Here is a 22,556-nt window from a genome sequence, read left to right on the forward strand (position 1 = left end):
TTTACACGCATTTTGTACAGTACTCAATCAGGACGCAGAACACAATGCGCGTTCATACTGTACAGTACGCTGTAAAAAAAATGCATGCAAAATTACACTAAAAAAATCCGCGAAACAGCGAGTCCGCGAAAAGTGAACTGCGTTATAGCGAGGGACAACTGTATATATACACACACACACACACACACATGTATATATACACATATGTGTGTGTTCACATATTTAAACGTTATGTTGCATGTATCAACTTACAGTCTTATTAAACATAATGACTCAAGCACAATTTGAATAAAAGGATGACAAAGGTAGACCTGCACAGACTCATTCACAGCTCACACTAATTGTTAATTGTTCATTTTTTAAAAAGCTAATTATTCAAGGAAATGGGGGCTCTATTCTATACACTGTGACTGTGTGGACAGCAGCAACAACTCAGCAGCTCCAGCATCCAAACAAACTTCACAACAGGACGTCCACACATCAACAACTGCACAGCAAGGAGTTAAATACTCACCACAGCCACAGCCAACAGGACAGAAAGCAGCAAACAAAGACACACAGAGGCAGAGAGTGTATCTGACTCACCTTATTTTATGTTTAAGCCCATTTTTCTGTCCTTCATGGAGGTGAAAGTCCCTCTGCTGCTCCTGTGATGGCAGTTTAGTTTGTTGACAAAACTCCATCACCACATTCACTGTTTGTATAGAGGTTACAGTACAACTAACTCAGGTCACACTTCAGGACAGACTTTATTTCTGGAGTTCGGTTTGGCGCAGGCAGTGACGTGACGACAGTGGCCTCTGATTGATTAGTTTAATTAGTTTCACCTAGGGGCAAACCACGTTTGACCACGGAGCCATTTAATCAATATTGCAATAACAGCCACTAAGAGTGTGTCTTAAAATTTAAAGTGAATTAATTCACAATCATGATATCATGATATCATATCATGATATTTAGGCTGATAACATAGCTACAGACTATATACCTTGATTTAAAAGCCACCTATTCATATCAAACCTATGGTTTTGCAGACAGCCCAAATGATTTACATCATACCTTGCAATGGTCAGATCAAATCTGAGAATATGACCTCAAAAAATAACTTTACTTCAGTTCCACCTTAATATGGTCATTTAAAGCAACATTATACCATATATAAACATTATACCATTTTACCAGTTTCAGCAGCTTCAAACTCACTCTGATGCAACACTGGTTTGTAATAGGGAGAATAGCAACTCTTTCATTCACACTCCACAACCTGAACACCTGCTCTTGCACTGTAACTGAACAATTGGGTTGAGCAGGTGATCTCACCAACCAAGAGGATGTTGATGGAGGAAGCTAAGAAGAGAAAAAGAAAGAGTAACTGAGCATGGCGTCGGTGAATTGCACTCCAAAACTAGAAGGGCGCAAAAAAATACAAATTTTTGCACAATGTTGCTTCAATAATGAAAGTCATAGTGATAACTGCAGCAGGATCTTAACCTTTAAAATTGTAAATTCTCTGCATTGGGTGTCCAACTCAGCTTTTTAATGAGAACGATCTGTCATGTGGAATTGTTTATTGTAGTGATCTCTTTTTGTTGTTTACATATCCATCCATTCATTTTCTGGAACAGCTTCGACTTACCAGGATCAGAAACAAACAACCACACTCACGTGCACACCTATGGGCAATTTAAAGCCACCAATTAACCTGCATGTCTTTGGACTGTGGAAGGAAGCTAGAATACCTGGAGAGAACCCACACAGACACGGGGAGAACATGCAAACTCTATCCATTATCTGCAACTGCTTATCCTCGTCAGGGTTATGGTGTCCCAGCTGAACTTTGGTGAGAGGCTGAGTGCACCCTGGGCAATTATGTACTGTAGATGATCAATGAAATGAACAAGTATGACCTGCAGCCCATCAAACCATTAATGGGTAAAAAAAAAGGCCCAATAAGCAAATGAATTTCAGGACTCATGTCCAAGTGCAACCAGTCGTTGAGTTTGAATCGAAGACTAACGGGGAAAACACACACATGCCCTGTTCAATATAAATAACACCTGAGGTGCACACACCATCACAGATATATAAGAATGAAATGGTTAATGTTTATGAAAGTAATAAAACCTGCATCTTAATTCGTGTCATCGGATATGGAAGCAAGTTAAATCACCCAAACTGACAACCTGTCCTCCGTGTAGTGTGTCTGGCATGCTTCATGGTGACATTGTATTGGATCAAGCCACGCATCTCCTGCTGTCGCCGAGCCCGCGGATCATCGATCTGTCCCTCTAGTCCTTCAGGGGCCTCCCTTCACCGCCGCCACGTCTGCGATTAGCTTGTCACTCTCCACATTTCTGGAGCAGAACTAATCAGGCTGGAGAAGAGACTATCCATGCGTGACTTGTCTTACCAATGTATGCAAGAGGCGAACAGAAGCCCAGCAAAATTGGATTTTATTTCCAAAACGTCTCCGATGTGTTGATGGAAGCCGATCTGTTGCGCTGTTGGAGACGTGTGGAGTTCTTCTGTGTAATTGATCAGGAAGAGTGATTGAGTGTATCAAGAGGTAATTATATAGTAATTAACAGGTTCAGACTGATATATTAGTCTATTAGATACTGACTGTCAGCCAGTCATGTTGTCTGGCGTGATGGGGGGAAACAGTCTGGACTTTTTTTCTTTGATTTTCTGTGAGGAGAGAGGTTTTCAGCTGTAACAAAGCCTCCTACATCAGTCTTCTCTAGGTGATGTGGAAGTGTTGATAGCAGCTGATAATGTCTGTACTGTTAATTTCATTTAATGCACTATCTGTATGCACTGTCCCTCATTTCCAACAGCCACAGAAGGTGAGGTGTTGTGATTTGAGAGTGCTGAGGTCAACTTGCTGGTCGCCTGTCTTTGGAATAACTGACCGTTAGCTCCTCCTCATTTCTTCAATGCATAACAAAATGAGTATAAAGAGACTGCTAATGACTCAACAAAAAACAACAAAAAAACATGGTATTCACAAAACTTCAGCAGTCATAAAAGCAGGAAAATGTCCCATCATTGGTGAACAAAGACAGTATAACTATGGACGTATGAAGAGGCGTTTCTGAAGAGGTGTATGTGAAGTGTGGCCGCTCTGGTTGTTGCCATCATCAGAGTCCTGCCTCTGCCACCTTCTGTCTAATCTAATAATGGGCAAAGAGGTAGAGTGTGGGTGGAGCTGAGGTGGGTTGCATGAAGCCTGGGTACTCAAATAAAACCACCTGTAACAGCACCTACCCAATAATGTTAATCCTGCATAACTTTAAGCCTCAATATCATGTGAACAGGTGAGTTGTATATAAATTCACTCTCAGTACAGTTGTCATGAACGGGGAAATTAGCTACAGAGACCAAAACAGTTTTTTGTACCAGGCTGTAAACATGTTTATTTCTGCTGTGAAGTTGGACACTTGGACGTTTGGCTCGTTCTGTACTGCACTTCACAGCCACAGAGGTTGCCGCTTGTTGGTTACAAGTGAAACTAGATACAAACAAACGGTATATACCTCTTTTAAATGAGCTGAATCTATTGCATTTGTGTTGATATTGGATTTTATATAAATGTAACCACCAGTGATGGTGGCTTTACAGCAATTTTGCTGGTTTGTTGACCTTTCTGTACCTCTATTTACAGAAACTTATTAGAAAATTCCAAAACCTCCAACTTCAATTACTTCAGTTTCACAAAAACCTCCTGAATTAAATTGGATCCTTTCTATATACATCTGATAGAGAGATGAGAGGAACACACATTTCTTTGAAAACATTGATTTCTACTTAAAGTGACTGCATTTGAAGTGCTTTATATACAGTACACATAAACACCAAAGGACCTGATCTGAACCCAGTGTAGAGAATTATATAAAAATCAGTCTATGCCGGGGTATCCAGGTGAAAACTAATGTGGTAACAGCACTTGTTTTTCTCCCCACGATTCAATGAATCACACTGACACTGAGGCACGTGGGAGCACCGGAGGGAGGGGGACGGCGCAACAAGGCTCCACACTGACAAATTAAAAATTCAGCTCCAGGATAAAAGTTTCTCACTTACATGCTTGGCCCCAAAAGCACTTCATTCTATGCAAACATTTTTCTTTTGAAATTAATTCAGTGCTGCATATGTGGCTGCATAAAATATTAACAATATTTTAATATTTTAGTGCAAATAATGAGAGCTCTTGACCTCTGTATTTAAATTTAATCATTACATGCAGAATTTATTAGCTTTTTCCCTTGTCTGTCTAGGAAATTTTCCCAGTCATTTTCCCAGGAAGCTCAGAGTGATGAAGAGCCTGTCTTCCTGTAATAGATGAACACAACTGAAAACTCATCAGGCAAAGAGAGTCATGAAGGACCCATTTTCTGAGGGAAACAAAAACCTCTGCACTACACGAGGAAGCCTCTGAATCAAACCAAATATTTTGTCTTTGGACTCTTTACTTGTAAATGTGGAAACGGCGTGGCTGTTATAGGGTAAAGGGGGCCAAGCGTGAAGCGTGTGACAGCTCCATCACAGAGTACCATCGTGTGCACAAGCTGAAGGTCAGCCCACGCTGTAATTGCTGCGTCCCATTCCCATTTGTTTAAACTGGGGCATTTGCGTTTGGAATCAGCTGCAGGTGAAAAAGGCATTTGGCTGCTTGTCATCCTCAGTCACCTTCATCCCGGCTGATATCAGCACAGAGCCATGACAGGAGGCCACAGGTAGAGCTGCAGCGCTTATCATCACCCACCTCCAGTAAAAATCACATATTCATTCTATATATTTATATCAGGGATACACTGAGGGAAATTGCACACATGCACGTACACACAATGTAAACGATGTCTGTGGAATGTGAAGCTAATACGGCTGCCACTAAAACATGGTCAATGTATACGTGCATAGAATAAAAGTATTTATATTTCTAATTCCCAGATCAGAAACGGTCACGCATTTAATATTTATTGAAAGGGTCAGGTCTCAAATTACAAAACATGCTTTTTGACTGTACGTCAGTGTTACTCATGTAGATATTGGTTTGAATCATTGCACAGCTTTTGAGATATCCACCTCAGATTTCTGCCTTCACCTCGATATAATCCACAGACATTACCAAAATTTTTTATTGGAATGTCCTACTAATAAGTAAACTATTCACAGTGAGGTCTTTTTATTACCTTGGCTAACAAAGACGCTGTTCCTGAAAGGTGACTGTGGAATTTTAAAATCCAATTTTTTAGAACTGTGAGCAAAAAATTTGATTGACCTCCCTCATTAAAGTCAGCTGACCCTTAACTCCCCATTAAAAAAAAGAAAGTACAGTACAGTTTTGGAAATGAAAATCCACATAGTTTAAAAAATGAATAGTTGAGATATTAACCACAGATGCCAGAGCAGTGAACATACACCCATACAGTGCGTATAACAATGAAACCAGGCTATCAAACATAAATGTATAAGCCTAATCATACTAAGGTTTGACACTTAAATATGCAGATTTACCAAGAGTTAAAGGAGCAAATGGAGTTGCAAGACCCAGGAAGTGATCGGCTTAGCTTAACCTCTGGATGTCATTGTGCACAGCTCAGGAGCATTTCAGAAGCAGACTTTGTTCACTTCCTCAGATTTAGTCATTCTTTTCTTGGTTTAAGTGTTTCCACCATGGATAAGTTGGTAGATAACTTCCAGCCAGCTCGATCAGCTCTGCACTGCTTGACAGAGCTGGTTGCACTGTCCTTTGAAATAGAACAGCCACATATTCTCAGTGGAACACAGCGGAGAGTTGCTTCTAGGACGCTTCTGAAACACACCTTGGTGCTTCTGGTGGAATCACAAACATTGCCCAGAATGGACACATACTGGTGGCTTGGCAGCAATAAGGCTGAAAATAACGAACATAGCTTGGTCTCAAGAGAGTTAAACTCTGTAAATATTTATTAGCTAACAGCAGCTAGGTGGAGTGAGTCTCCATGAGATTGCCAGACAACCAGTGGAGATGCCTCTGAATCTCTGAAAGTTTATCAGTATCTGGAACCAAGACGTTAGCAGCAGATCCTTAAAGTCCTTTAAGTTGTGACGTGTGGCCTTCCACTGGATTGGACTTGTTTGTTGAGCACATCCCACAGATGCTTGGTTGGATTGAGATCTGAGGAATTTGAAAGCTAAGGCAACACCTTGAACTTGTTGTGTTCCTCAAACCATTCCTGAACCAATTTTGCTTTGTGGCAGGGCGCATTGTCCTGTTGAAAGGGTATGCATGGTCTGCAACAGTGCTTAGGTACTATGTGTCAAAGTACTGTCAAAGCATCACATTGCCTCTGCAGCCTTGCCTTCTTCCCATAGTACATAGAAGTGCCATGTGTTTCTGTGGAAAGCAACACACCCAATGATTTAAAAAGAATGTGATTCACCAGACCAGGCCATCTTCTTCTTCCTACGCAGCCTCATATGCAACAAACTGCATAGCATTCTGTGTTCTGACACCTTTCTATCAGAACCAGCATTAACTTCTTCAGGAATTTGAGCTACAGTAGATCGTCTGTTGGATTGGACCACACAAGCCTTGCCCGCCAATGACACTGTCGCTGGTTCAATGCTTTTCCTTCCTTCGACCACTTTTAGGTATCTTAGTTACTGGCCACTGCAGACCGGGAACACCCGCAAGAGCTGCAGTTGGAGATGTTCTGACCCATTTCTCGAGCCATCACAATTTGGCCTGTTGTTAAAGTTGAGTTTACCGATTTTTCCTGCTTCTAGCACTCAGCTTTGAGGACAAAGTGTTTACCTGCTGCCTAATATAAGACAGGTGCCACGATAACAAGTTAATTATTCATTGTACCTGTCAGTGGTCAGAATCCTATGGCTGATCAGTAATGATGAATAATGGATTGCACATGTTCTTTCTTGTTAACAGAAAAGAAAACACCACTTAACACTTTGACTGACAAACACAAATTAAACAATGATGTTAGGCGGATGTGGATATGAATATATTTTCTGTAAACACACATAATGTGTTCTTACCAGTCATACATACATACCAGTCATGATCACGTTAAAGAGAAAGAGGAAGTTTTATTTACTTAAGGTGGTTTTACATTCAACTCCAGATGAGGAATAAAAATGGCCTGAGGTGAGATACAGGTCTCCACTCGGGTTAAGGTCAAATTTCACTCGAGCTGTGCGTGTGAATGTTGAATAACCTTGGTGTGTGTTTTGCACATAATTGATTTTGGGGTCAGCTTTATGTTCGGCTCCATTGTATTAATAAGTGGTGTAACTGGCAGACTGTGTTTCCTTCTGTAGCGTCTTTAATCTTTACTGACAACTAGTGTATTTTGGAGCTGAGTTTTAATACGAAATCAGCAAACAGACAAAATAGAGCCTCTTTAAGTTCTTCTCCACGACAAGTAACTGAGTAATTAGCAGCAGCTGCAGACCCATTTTCTGTCAGTAAATTAGCTAAACAACATTTGACTTTATTAAACTTGCAAAAGTGTATGCAAACAAGTGAAAACATGAGAAACAAGTAAATTATGCAAAGTGTTTACACGCTTTGGTGTTGAGGATAATATCATATATTTGGTGTTTGGCAGGAATAATTGACTGGGATCTTTGGATTATGGGATCAGATCGGATAAATAAAGCAAAACTAATCAGCCGAGGGGAGATTTTTTTAAGAGAGAGAACGTTCCAGGTTACTGTACACCTCTCTTTGAGCTCTTCTTTTCCCACTTCAGAAGAAGCCATTTGCTGCAGTTCACATATTTTTCACCATGAAAAACAGCTTCAGCAGAATGTGATAATCCATCACGGCAAACGAGGAGAAAGTTTGTTTTATCCTCATTTTGATTCAGTGTTTTCATAGCAGTGCTGCATAATGTTATGCTAGTATCAATCACCTGACACCCACATGGTGTTCTGTAAAGCAGGTCATTTTAAGCAAGCTTTGAAATTGAGTTGCTTGTACTGCAAACCGCTTGGGGGGGGACGTAAACTATACATAGACAGGAGCAGATTACGTCTTATAATCAGTTTATTTAAAGTATCCCGATTCTCTTTCTTTAAAGCTCTCTGTAACTAGTCTTACATAAATAAGAAGTTATTATTACAAATGGGGTGTAACTTCATGCCCAGAAGACTTTCTCCTTTTATAAAATATAATATAAGTGTATTTTTTTAATGTCTGGTGTCTGTTGTCTTAAAACAGCTACTAAAGTCTCACAATTCAAATGTCTCAACACCAAATACAATCTAAACACACAATCACACATACTGTATACAAGGTTGCCAAGTTCACTTGCAGCAATATTCTGCTGTGCCCTGTGGAAGTGAACACAGAAAGCTACCACATGACACAGTGTACAAACACTCTCAGACATGCTCTTCATCAAAATGCCATATCTCGCCTTCACAAAGGGAGATACGCTGTCAAGTGACAGCTGTTACACTCTTGTGCTTTGTTCACATTGAGACCTGCACTGTGTGTGTTTGTTTGTTTGAAAGATGTGTGAAATTCATCAAATTAACTTAGAAGTAAGTCACCAAATTACATTCTAAAAAATTCAACTAGTGCATAAATAACACAGATTCCTTCTTCTGTTTCATTCTCATGAAGTAGCTAAATATGTGTTAGTGTGGGCTTTTTCTCTTAACATCAACATCCTCATATCAGTCAGCTTTGTTCACAGCAAATAATTTGCAGTAATTAGATTTCATCACTGTGAGATATTTTATTTGTAAAAGTATTTCTGAAGTCAGAAATGAGAAATTCTTGGCCTTGAAAACATTTACAGTCTTAACTCAAGGTTCACTGCTTTAACCTTGTGATCATGCAAGAAACCTTCAAAACTTTGCACTTGTATCTGAACCACGATGTTTCAGACCAATTAATGTCCTCTGAGGAATACTGGAGCATGAGCTACAGGTGTGATTGAACTGGTTGAAGTTGGCCCATGATAAACGGTGCGAGATGGTTCATCCAGTTACCTGGTCTGTATTTTGTTTAAAGTGCTTGCCATTTTCCAATGACAAATTCCCATATGATTCTGACATGATTCTGACAAACCATGAGATGAAGTCAGGTTATCACTAGCTAGCTTTCTCCAGGAGCTTTGAACATGATCTACTACAGTTAAACAGCCTCCAAAGAAGGCAAGCCACCTTGAGTTTTGTCAAGAACCCAAGGTCAAGAACGACCTTTTAGGCCTATGTGGACGAGGAACAACACTCAAGGAACCGGAACAACCACAAAACTGAGCTAGCACTGGTGCTAAATGAGCCAGTTAACATGATAATAATAATAAGCTAACATGACCTGGCTGTTGGAACTATCATTATAGTATAATATATGAATAGTCTGAGTCAACTGTGAAAGGATTATTAGAAATGTTAACTGTCTTTTGGCTAAAATAGCATTGTGTTGGATGAGTTTTTGGCTGGACGAGCCACATATTTAAAAACTGAGGGACAATTCTGTGATAGGAGAGATGTATTATGGTTCTAAAGAGTACAAGGTTTACATAATATGTAACCCAGCTAGTAAGAAAGCTACCCGAAAGTAGCCCACAATGCCCTCTGCTGCCTTCGTCTGTCATGTGACCAATGCCTTAGAGGTTGTAGTGGTCTCTCAAGAGTCTCCCTGTGGACAAGAGGTCCTAGAGCGGTCACTGAGTATTGATATCTACAGACACATGCCAATAGCAGCTTCCAGCTGAAAGCTCTGGAAAAAAGCTATCATGGAATAATATAATAATATTTAATAAAATGTATTCCTTTCTTCACCTGTAAACAATAAGAAGTCACTGCCCGTCATATATTTTTTAATCACGGCTGACCAGATTTCCTTCAGTTTGAGAAATTGACATCTGTGGCTGAGGAATCTGGTTGGGTTGAGAGAATGTAATATAGTGTGGGAGTCGAGTTAGAATCAGATGAACAAGCAGAATAAATTGAAAACAGGACAAATCTAACCAAATATGGAGTGAAAAAAAAGTGTGATGAGCGAAAAGATAGGAACATATGGTTGTCTGAGCCGAGACAAAGAACACCCCGAAGACCTTAATTCCACAAGAAAAGATGGATAGGGGATATTGATTTCTATGCGTCTTTCACCTGCAATCAGATACTGTACAAATTGCCTTTTGTCGATTTGTAATTATATAGGTGAATGATTTCCTGGCAACTGATAAAATGTGCTTTTTTGCTGATGCCTGGGTTAGCCATGCGAGGTGGAGAGAAAACACAAGGGAGGCTTAAATCTAAATAACTGATGGAGGGGATGGAGCTTTCTATCCCAGAAGTGTGAATATCGTCTTAATAACTCGGCCAATAATCTCGGCCCGTTCAATGGGACAGCGTTCCGCTTGTCGTAAACACATTTCCATCCTAGGCAACATGACCTTGGGCCTCGGGCTTTCTATCCATTGAGAATGTAAAAATAAATCTGTCGTGGTTCAAGTTCATGCGCCAACTTCTGTCAGTGACACAGGCATGGATTTGGATATGATCCGTCTTCATTAAAAAGACGGATAGAGAGTGATGAGAACAGACTCAATCCTTCTTTTAAACCTTTGTACTATAAATTGCAGAAGATTCGGAGACAAACAGCAGACAGCAGTACATCACAAACATTGCTCAGTGTAACACTGCACCAGACTGATGCATTGTGGTACAGGAGAGTGAAAAATGTTCCTCCTCTCCCACTGTGGCTCGGCTCAAATCCTAACACTGCCCTGCTGTGGGCCTCTGCTCCTTGAATAATTTTTTTTCTGCAAGTCTGCAATGACTGCATCAGCAGATGATAGGGGAGAAAGAAAAAAACGGCAAAGGCGATAGTTTCCGCCCTGTCTGCTCTGCTTGCTGCCACTTCCATCTCAGGTGAATTGCATGAGATTTACTTATTGTCATGGCAACACTGAAATATTCCAATTTGAGTGTTCATCTACTCAAATGCAGGTGGCATGCCACAAGGTCCTTGAGGTGCCTCGAAAATGAGTAGCACATTCATGCCCTCAGGACTTCACACTGATTTTTGGTGTTTACATTAAAAACAGCAGTCTGATTTTGAGCTGAGTGACTGATGATGAACTGTAAGAGCCTAAATTAACCTTCATCACGTCACTCGAGACATCTACAAAGACATATCAACCGACTTTGCAGTTTCCTTCAGCTCTGTGGAGCATTTAATCATCTCTCAACTTTTTTTTTTTAACTTTTTTTTTTTTATGGCCTGCTACTTACACTGTAAAAATATATAGTCAAATGACCCTAAAATTAGAGTAAAATATCAAATAATTAAAATAAAAATTATATATATTTACTAATATTTTCCATCAAGGTTGTGCAGAGAATAACTGTTATTTTACCTTTTTCTGAATTATTGCAAACACCTTTAATAAAGGGACCGTCAGACAGACATCACCCATACATATTCACACAGCCATGCTCATTCACACACTGTGAATATACAGTGACACTTCGACTGGACTGAGAGAGCTGGGCATAAAAGCAGCAACCCACCAATTAGTAGAGAAGGTTTCAACCCTTAAGAAGGCAGTGCAGCTTTGTACTATCATCATTATGTTTGTAAAACTATTTACTAAGATTTACTTTAAAAATTACAATGTGAAAATGTAGTTGGAGTATGGATATAAACATTTATCTACATAAGCTACATATTTAATTACAGATCATTATTGTCATTTTACATAACTATGATTGTAATTCAAGAAAGCAGAAAAATATATGAATAAATAATATAGTATTTTTTTAGTTTGGTTGATAGATTTATTTGTTTTATTAACATTTTTTTTAAATGACTGTAAAAAGTTATTTTCTATAAATTTAGGAATTTTTATATTACTTTACAGTACACTCTTTGATTCAGTTTTTCTCTTCAGCTAGTTTCTAACATGTGAATAATATTTTATTTAATAATGATATTCAAATATATTCATTTTGTAATAATGGTTTTAAACAATCTCCTAGGTTAGTCAAATGTATTTAAAACAGATGAGGACAGTGCAATTTTAAAATGATCACCAAAACTGTCACTTTAAACTTAACTCAGCAATTTTCATGTACAATTCAGCATTATTACCATCACAGTGGCTACAGTCACGTTTAGTTTTTGACTTCCAAATAAGATGATAAGATAATCTGGCAAAAAAATGATTCACTTTCCTCCCAGAGTAGACATGAGCGGCGTGAATGAAGCCTTATAGAGAGCACCATCAGCCTCTAAAAATCTCCTTGCCGTCCGTCCCACATCAGAGGTTCGACAGAAGCATGTGCAAGTTTTAAAAAGCAGTTTGGATTTCCAGATGGGCAACTTCATTCATCTCTATGTGAAGAGACTGAGGGAGAGAAATATATTTTCTACCTACCCTGCAGAAAAATAAAAACCCAGTGGGGGACTGGAAGTCTGGACACTTTACCTGCAGATTACTTCCATCTTGCAGGAGTTTTGTTGTATAACAAAAGAAAATAGCAGAATTAGGAAATATATTTTTTTATCTCTACTGCTGGATGTTTTTTTGTTTTTTTTTTTGCACCATTTAATGTACACCTGTGCGCTGTTTTTCTTGCCTGTGTTTCGGTTTCATTTGCCGAGGTTGAGATGAGGCCGGTGATAAGATGTGTGACAAGGAACTGTGTCTCTGCTGTCTCACATTTTCCCATCACAGTGGGAACTGAACCCCAGCTTCATCACAGCAGACACAACTTCAGATATTAAAAGATTATGCTGGTCAGAGGTTACAAAGACTGTGACAAGTAACCGAGACATGAACAACAGTCTGAGTGGAGATATATCTCATATTAGTTTCCCGTCACTAGGTTTTAAGGACAGGGGGGGCTTAGCCCCAAGGAGATGCACAGGAAGTGAGCGAAATAGCTGAGACTAAGACTAAGACTGAGAAATTATTTCTTAGTTATTAGTAGTTATTATACATACATATATATATATATATATATATATATCTATATATCTATATTGTGTGTGGTGTGTGTGTGTGTGTGTGTGTGTGTGTATAATATATAAAAGCTCAAGTTAAATAAGTCTTATATGGTGCACCTTGACTGAAATGTTTCAGATTTCATATTCAAATTGAGTTCCATAAAATTCCAAGACTCAAATGACTCCATTCTGTGAAATCCTTTAGACTCACCTTTCCAGTCTCCCCTCTCAGTCACTGTGCTCCTCTGCCCTGACTCCTACAGGCCAATAAGGGTGGTGGAGTGATTATTATTATTGTGTGTAATTATTATTATAATTATTATTATCCACTGATGATAATCATACGTGAATGAGCTCAGCTCCTGTTTCACGGTGTGCATCCATGTGTAAAGTGAGAAACACAGCTGATGCTCCAGAGATATGGTAAAGAGAGCGCACACTGAACTCTATAAACAAAGGACCTTCACAGTGCATGAACACTAACCAGGAGCCCTGTATGGAGGACTGAAAGTGCCAAAATTAAATAAATAAATAAATACGTCATTAAATAATTACTTAAATGTGTCATTAATTAATTAAATTGGAAAATTGGAATTAAATACATACATGATTATTAATTAATAATAATAACAGGCAATAGGATCCACCTACCAACTTTGATGGTCAAGTTTGACAGTTAGACAATTCATGAAGCACTGCAACACAGGACCATGAAATGTAAATGTAAATTAATTAAATAGTGAAATGATTATATATGTTGTTGTTGTTTTGTTTTTTTTTTACATAAAATGAATCAGTGTTTTAATGAATTAATGACACAAGTAATTTAAGTAATTATTTGATGATGTATTTATTGATTTAATTTTGGCACTTTTAGTCCTCCGTAGATGGTAGCACATTACTTTTAGAGCTGGAATGTAACTTTTGACCCAAAACAACAAAGGTAAGACGTGCAGAGATTGTCTGTAGTGTGTAAGCCAGGTTTTTATTTGCCAAACATGGAGCGTTTTATTAATTACATGGGACTTTCTGCTGTTAGCTGGGGGCTGGAGCTAACTAACTGTTACTACCAGCAGTGAAGAATACTTACTGTCCTGAAAAACTTTCTTATATCCATTCTTCATCCATCCATTCATGTTCTTCTCCTAACGTGTTCTATTCGGCTCTGTCTGCAACAGTAGAAGTACCAATGGCTGCAGGTACCGAGCCGCAAGTAAGGTCGCAGGGAAAATGTGGACTGGATTTTCAGTAATGTGGAATGGATTGATAACAACGCACCAGAGGGGCTCTCTGTACCGTACACTACGAAGTGAAGGGAAACTAAAAATAAAACAACACCAAACTATTTAAGAAAAAAGAGCCACATCTGGCTCGCGAGCCATAGGTTGCCGACCCCTGCTGTGGGAGAACACGTTTGTAAGCATTAGTCAGGGTTCAGCAAGTCTATTTCGGTTAGTATGTGTTTGGTTTTAGCACCTCACTTCACAGCCAGGATGCTGTCTGAACTCTGCGGTGTTTCCTACTTTAGTCTGTCCAGCTGTGACTGCCGCAATTTCCAGAACATGACTACATGAAGAGCCCTGAAAATAAGGCTTTGAGTTCTCTAAGAAGAAAACTGTGGTGTGGTTCATTTGGAGTGAGACGTACTCCAACTAAATCAAGTGGCCCCAAACTGCAAGAAATTCTAGGTAAGAGGAAGTGAAATCAAGTATTTCACCTTACAAGCTGTTGTACAATGAATCCAAAGTGAAATTCTGACACAAAAGGAAAGTCTGAGATAAATTTTATTATGCTATTTTATTATATTATATTATATATGTTATTTTTGTTCTGTTTTGGTTTCTAATAACAGAACTGATCAGCAATGAAGTCCCCGAGATCTAAGAGCAATGTTTTACTTTTCATGCGTATCAACAAGAAAAAAAAATGATTTGATGATGATGAGCCAAACTCTTTCCTGTTTTTTGTTGTTTACCTTTATTTGATATGTTTTGACACGTTTAAATAACACAAAAAGCAGGTTGAAAAATGATTTCACTGGTGAAATACTAATACTAAATTTCAGGGAAAATGAGACAGAGAAGCACAATGATTGCTTGTTTGTTTGCAAATATTTTTCATGAAAATGGCAGAGATTTGTGATGTGAAAGGAGTTGCTTGCAGTGATAAACCCACCAAGAATTATCACCCAAGTCTGCGGGAACTCCAGCTGCGTTCAGAGCTATAGAGCGTTTTAGCCCACAACGTTACTGTTATGAACACTTGCACTATTTCCAACTTCAGCCTCAGTTCCTTACATGTTCATCAGGTAACAGGAGCTGAAGATTTTCCTCAGGAGCTGCTGGAGACCAAAAACAGAGCCAAAAAAAAGAATGAATGTTGTCAAGTGGCCTGAAACATAAGTGTTATCAGTTATCAGTGTTTTCATAATTGGCCTTTCAAAAAGCCTGTCAAGTATAACACATTGAATTCAGAATGCAGCAACATGGATCACCTACATTAGATGAGCAAAATGACAAGTTTAAAACAACATTACAGTACAATCCATTCCAAGGACACATTGTGTCTTTGTGCCTGTCAGAGTAAGTTTGTTACCTCTGTGATTTTTCAGCTCAACAGAGATTGACAGGAAGCAGAGAGGAATAACTCGGGTCAGTATTTGCAGCAGGTATGAAACTCTGAATCAGAGCCTGACCAGCAACTGCTTACAACTGAGAAACATAATAAATAAACAAGGCACAACAAACAGATCGACAAATATAGATCTGAAAAATAGACATCAAAATACTAAATAGAATGGTTCCAGTGAAGTGTAATTGGACACATGGGATCTTACAGAGGTACGATATGTGTGCGGTATGTGTGCCCTGATTATACACTGCTGATTAAATTAGTGTTTGGCAGAGAAAACAGCATTTGAATTTTTAATTCATCACACAGCTTACAAGAGTCTTGACTCTGGAATCACATAGAAGCCCCAAGGCCTGCAGTTCAACTCACAAGAGATCCTGCAGCAGAAAAACGAGTGGGTTAAACAAGACATCGAGATAAAAACAAATAAATACACCACCAAACATATGAAGAAGACGAATCAAACTGAAAAAAAAAAAGAAATGAAATGACAACCACAAGGACATGCCAAGAAAACAACAAAGCCAAATAAGACTCTATAAAAGCAGAGCAAACCTTGATTTGTCAAAGTTTACTTTCACTTCAGGGTTTAATTAGCTCTTCCTCTGTCAGGATTTGTGTCTTGGCAGCGCATCATCGCTCTGCAGCGGCCAGAAGAAAGCAATACATTATCTGAATCAGAAATCTGATCAGTCATAAAAAAAAAGTCCTACTTCTCTGTTTCTCAGCGTCTTCGTACTAAAAAGACACAATATGCAAATCTAAGAATAAATTTCAAGTTTATTTAAATAAAATACAGCCCATCTGTGACTCAAACTGTCCAATAAATGAGCTGAAGTCGTGTTGTTCGTTAGCTCCTCTTGGCTTGTAATTGATCAGTGTCAAATTAAGTTAAACAAAAGACAAAAATACACCAAAGTGAACTTTTCTTGTCTGGACTAAAGTAAATAAGCAGCAGGTGTGACTGCACCCTTGCTGCTCTTTTGGGAAACAGCTCCTGGTGTGGTGCATCCTGCTCTGTGCGGTTCACATGGCAACAAGACCCTCCAACCTCAAGAGGTCAGCCACGCGGGGTATCCTGGGAAGCTGGGCTGTCAGATCCAGCAGCCACTCAGGCGTAGTATATGAAGAATCAGGGGAAAAGAGCAACACACACACACACACACACACACACACACACACACACACACACACACACACACACGTTCACTCAAATTCCCCAAATCCATCAGTGTTACTCCCCCTGCTGCATTACTGTCACACCATTCTGTGATTCATTCCAGACCTCCCTTCTTCCTCCTTGGCAACCATCTCTGTGCTTTACCCAGGTTAAACTGATACTCTCAGGAGCCGGCTGGGTGGCAAGGGCCCAAACTGGCAGGTGGGAGCCGGGGGTTTCAAGGGATGCAATTAATCTCGATCAAAATTCCCCCTTTAGGTGTGATTAGAAACGAGCTGGGCTGAGGAGAGAGGCAGAGCATTCCAGCAGCGGGACACAGAGTGAGCTGTACACTGAAACCAGGGATAATTTGTCTCGCTAACAAGGATGTAATATTGATCAGGATGCAGACTGAGATCATACAGCACCTTGGTAACATTTTCCCCTTCGTATCGATTTCAAATATTCGACCAGGTCACAGCTTCAAATAGTATCTGATTTGGTTTGGGACAGTTTTAGCTTTACTTGTACAGAGTCCCAAAGTGGTCAATATTAAATAGATTAGAAAATGAATAAACTAAATTGTGTAAAACAGATGAACAAATGAAATAATAAGCAAATGAAGTTGGGTTTTAGTGATGTCTTTAGTTTTATTATCTTCTATTGGTGTTTTTGCCACGTTCATGCCATTTTATACACTGTATTTATTTTGCCCTTAAAAAAGTATTTTTTTTATTTTACACTTTATTTCAGAATGTCATATTTATGACAGTGGAGCTGTCATCAGGGCAGTGACTGAAAACATGAAATAAAAGTGTCACTGCGGAAAATACCTATACAAACTAGAAACAGACTTAAAATGATGCTTACTTGAAAGTAGGCACCAATAAAAATGTATGTATTGAAATAGAAAAACTGCAGAGACAATTTAACTGTACACAATTTGTTCATGCCAGAATTTATTTCAATTTTTTCTTTATTTAATGTTGAACATGTTCTTTAATATTGAATAAACATATGGCAACAACACAGGCACTATAGCAAAAGTGTCTGTTATGGTTGTTCTTTAAGGAAGGCTGGAAATATAATATTGTTATTTTTATAGCCACAACTGCTTGTGTTCTGTTTCATTTCATCTTACTTGAATTGATAATGTTTATAGATGTTGTTTTTGTGTGTATGTGCTGATAGTCCTGTTCTTCGAGCTGAATGCCATCACTCTTGCCACTGCAGCAGCACAATTCCCCCACAGGGATCAATACATTGTTATAGGACCTCATGTTGTGTTTGGATATCTGATTCAAAACCAAACACCGAGCTGAAGCAGAAAGACGAAGTTGCGTCATATTCATGGCTTTGGATTCAGCCGCTTCCTTTGCGTTAAAGACCCTTGATCCTTCTGAGCTGAACCACTCACGCCAAAGTCTTGGTATCAGTGCTCAGCTTTGATCACAATGTCAACAGATATATCTCTCACTCACGAAAGGCAAAGGTAGTGAGGAAGAGCGTCACAGGGATCAGAAGACGGCATTTCCAGCAATTAATAGGGTGATACATCATTAGTCTGGGTGAGTGTTAATAAAGCGAGTGTTTGAGCGGGCCACAAGAGGTTATTTAAATGCAAAAGAGCCCAGGAGCCCTAACCAATCCATCTCATAAACCTGACTGTGGACTAAATGTTTGATTCATAATCTCCTAGTAATGACTTTGCTGTCAGAAGACGTGTCGGAGTCAGATTTCATCCTAACCTTGTTTGCATATTGCTGCAGGGCCTTTGAGGTGAAATGCAATGACAAAAGCCCATAAAGAGCCATTATGCTTCTAATGGCAAAATTCACTCTGAAATCGCATTATTTAAGAAATGACGTATGCTGCATCACAACCAGCAGGTTCTAAGCTGTTTACTTGGGTCCTGCTGTGTTCCTTGTTTGGTTGGAGTTGTCTGTGGATGGCACCAGTCGCAGCAACCAGGATCCCTGAAAAATAAGGAATTACTGCCTCTAGTATACACAGACACACAACAAACATTTACCCACTCACAGACTTCACAAAGTGATTTACTGATTATCCAATACATCCTCCATAATAAAGGTTTATTTGACACCATCCTGATAGTGATTCCTTGTTCAAAATCTAGCCATTCGAATATATTTTATGTTTCACAAGATGAAAAACTTTCAAGCAATGGTGCCATCACGTGGCTCTAGTGACGGCAATGTAGGCCTGTTAGTTGGCGAGTCTGCCACTTTGTGTTTTTCATTTTAAAACGCACACTAAAACATATTTCAGTTCTCACTTTGGATGTACAGGGACTGGATGGCTGATAGCAACGGCCCCACTTTCCCATACTCCTGTAGCACTTCCCACAGGATTCCCTGGGTAACAGTCGGAATCCTTCTCAAACTCAAACTCAAACTTCCATGACCCACCCCCAACTACACCTCAAGGATAAAGCGCTGTTCCACTGTACCATTGCCATAACAGAATCTGCTGAATCTGTGGTTTGACAACTGATGTTGTTTTCCAGCCTGGAACAAGAAGTGTGATACCCAGATAATTGGAGCATATCCTCCGGTCCCCCTTTTTTAAAATGGGAACCGCCAACTAAGTCTGCCAATCCACAGGTACTGTCTCCAACTTCCACATGACACCAAAGTCACCCCAACAATGTTGAGCGACTTCAGCATCTCACTACCTCAGCAAACTTGGCTAGGGGTACTGGTGAGACCTCCCTTTATTTTCCAGACTCAGCTTCCTTCGTAAAGGATATGTTCAGGAGCTCTTCAAAGTGCTCTTTCCACCACTTGACAATATTCCCAGTGTGGAACAGCAGACCCACTCACCCCCCTCTGGCTGAACACAATCTGAACCAAGCCCTGCTTTCCCTTCCTGAGATGACGAACAGTTTGCTAGAACTTGCTTGAGGCCAAATAAATGTCCTTTGACTGCTAAAGCTGCTGCCCCTCTAGCCTGCTGGTACTTGTCTGCTACTTTGGGAGCTCCCTTAGCCGTTTCCTCATTATGTTGATAAAATTCAGGAAGCATTATGTGCCAAATAATTTTATTGTTGCAAATTAGTAGTATATAGAAGTCTTTTGTAGGAGATATGGTTGCATTTATAATGACTGCACAGGCCATTGCATTACACTTTACATTATTTTCATGCTTATCACACCAGTGTGGAAGCGTTCTTTTATTAAGGTTCATTATTTAGTTTGTCACCTGTCTGTATATACTTAAATATATACTGTATATTCTCATTTTACTGCAATACTTGTAATTTAAGTGGAAGATTAAAGCAATGCTCCCATCAACGAGCCATCAAAGCCAACTCAGAGTTCTCCACACACTTACAGCAGTGCTATTTTCCTGGATATTGACTGGAAGTAAGAAACGGAACTAATTGCTGTGCATTACGAGTCAGACTATACCTTTAGGACTCCTTCAAAACTAGATACTAGAAATGTGTGTTTACACATGTAACCAAGCACACACACACATAGACATGCAGTCAGTTCCTGACTCCTGTGCTTACTCACAGAAACACTTTATTTATTGCAGCTCAGAGACTCCTGGTGTGATCACCGTTAACCGTTGGAAGGAAGCTTTCCCATCATCACGCCACAAAATGCTGTCAGATGTTTGAGTTTGCCAGCTGTGAGCGATGACAGAGGGATCTTCTAGAAACGGCGCTTTGCACACATGTGCCTTACAGCTTCTGTAATTGGTACGATAGAAGAGAGTGATGTTGCCACCTAGAAGCACAGGATATGATGTTGCCGGATCAATACTGAGGCAAGTACAATTAGGGTTAAAGACATTACTGAACACTTTTTCCGTGCTGAAACAGCTAATGAAAGGGAGAGGAGGTTTTAGGAGCTGGTAGTTTCTTGGACTGGAAACTCTTAAATTATGTATGTTACATATACTCCTACAAACCATATAATCCACATTTTCTAGAAGGGGATGGTAGAGGTGTTCATTTGCAGTAAAAATAAAGATTGATAGTTCTACTGTCACAATAACAGTTCTCACATTTCATGAGGTATAGCAGGTGCTGTAAACCATGACAAATTTTGGTGGGGCAGATACACAGAGGAGTGAAATGTCCTGCTGCTGGCTGATTTGAATTGATGCAGAAAGCTGAAATGAAAACCCACGTAACTGTTTTCAATGCTTTAAAACACAGCGCAGCATTTGAGTGCAGTAGATATGGAGCTACTGATGTCATTAACTTCTTTATTCATATTCCAAATGCCTCATAGCTGGCTATTACAATTACTGCCAAGCTAGACAGAAAGCAAGAGGAGGAACACTAACTGCTGGTCATGGATTTATTTGCCAAACACAAAAATAAGCTTTGTGCTCAATGATTAAAAATAATAAAAAAAAGCAGCACCCATCTGATCTCCATCTACTCCATGATACGAGGCTCCGTTCGAAGCGCCAGCCTGGTGCGGGACTATCCAGTGCAGGTGATATGGAGATCAAATGGCCTGCCAGCCAGCCAAGGCGACCTGTGGCAGCCAGCGCCACCCCCAGCCGCCTCTTGAAAGGAGACACAATCCCGATAAATGTATTCCTGTCAACATTGCTGCGATGCCTTTTTAATACAGCCCCCGGAGGATTCAGGGCAAGAACAGTCTGAGTCAAACTCCATTTCTCTGGGCTGAAAGAGAGATGTGACAAGAGCCTTGTGCAGGTCACCGACAGTAAGACAGTGGCTGGCAGTAAACAGCCATGGTGGATAGATAAAGGCTGTTAGAGGTGTTTGTTTTTGTGCGTGAGTAAACCTAAACCAGCCCGAACAGAGCGGAGCTGTGCCTTTTAAGCGCAAACTCAATTGGTTATTGCACTTTGATTGTTGAAGAGAAGAATAAACTGGGCCAGTGTTTTTTAGGAATAGGCCAGCACCAGGATGGAAAGAACAATTTAGGGTGCAGACACACTTTTAGCACAATTGGGTAACTTCAATCTGAGCCAGAGTGGAAAAGTTGGTCTTGTTGCATTCTGGGTCGGTTTACAAAGGCCATGCACATACACTGGAAGCTCTGTACAATCTGTTCTGGTTGTAGCTAGAGTCCGAGCACAAGCACAGATGGTTGTAGTAACCTTTCATTTAACCCTCAACTTATTTATCTCCAACTGTTTTGTAGCATTGTTTCCAGCAATACCCTGTCTAGAAACAGCTGAAACATGCAAACCAAAATTCAAAGTGGGAGTCAAACACTAATTGAAGACAAAACAATAGTTTTGTCTGTGCTGTGATCACTGCTGTGAACACTGCTGACTGTAGTTAAATACTTTCATACAGAGCCCATGTCCACCAAGAGAAAAGATACAAGAAAATTAAAAATGCTTTTGACAAATCAAAACGATTGAAATGATTATCTACATCACTCATTTTGATCATGCATTACTTTTAATATTTATTTTTTTTCCTCAGCTTGCACATCACCTGGAGATACTGTCATTTTAGTTTTATCTGCCGAGGTTTTGAAATATCTGTCTCTGAGGTTGCCGTCACCACCCATATACAATAGTGATGAGTAAAATTTCTGTTCGAGTGCTCACATCATTGAAAAAAATAAATTATTTGATTTTAAGAAAATCATTTAAGAAAATTGACAATATTTTGTCTTTCCCAAGTGTAAATCCACCGTAATGTCATCCATTGGCACCAAAGATCATGGGGTTGTGCAAGGCTTTGTCTGCTCGCAAGTTGACAAAATTAAATTTGTACTGATACTGAAATCATAATTACTATATTAATATGTTGTTGTATGAGCAGGT

The sequence above is a fragment of the Larimichthys crocea genome, chromosome XII (assembly GCF_000972845.2).
Source record: "Larimichthys crocea isolate SSNF chromosome XII, L_crocea_2.0, whole genome shotgun sequence".
NCBI lineage: Eukaryota > Metazoa > Chordata > Actinopteri > Sciaenidae > Larimichthys > Larimichthys crocea.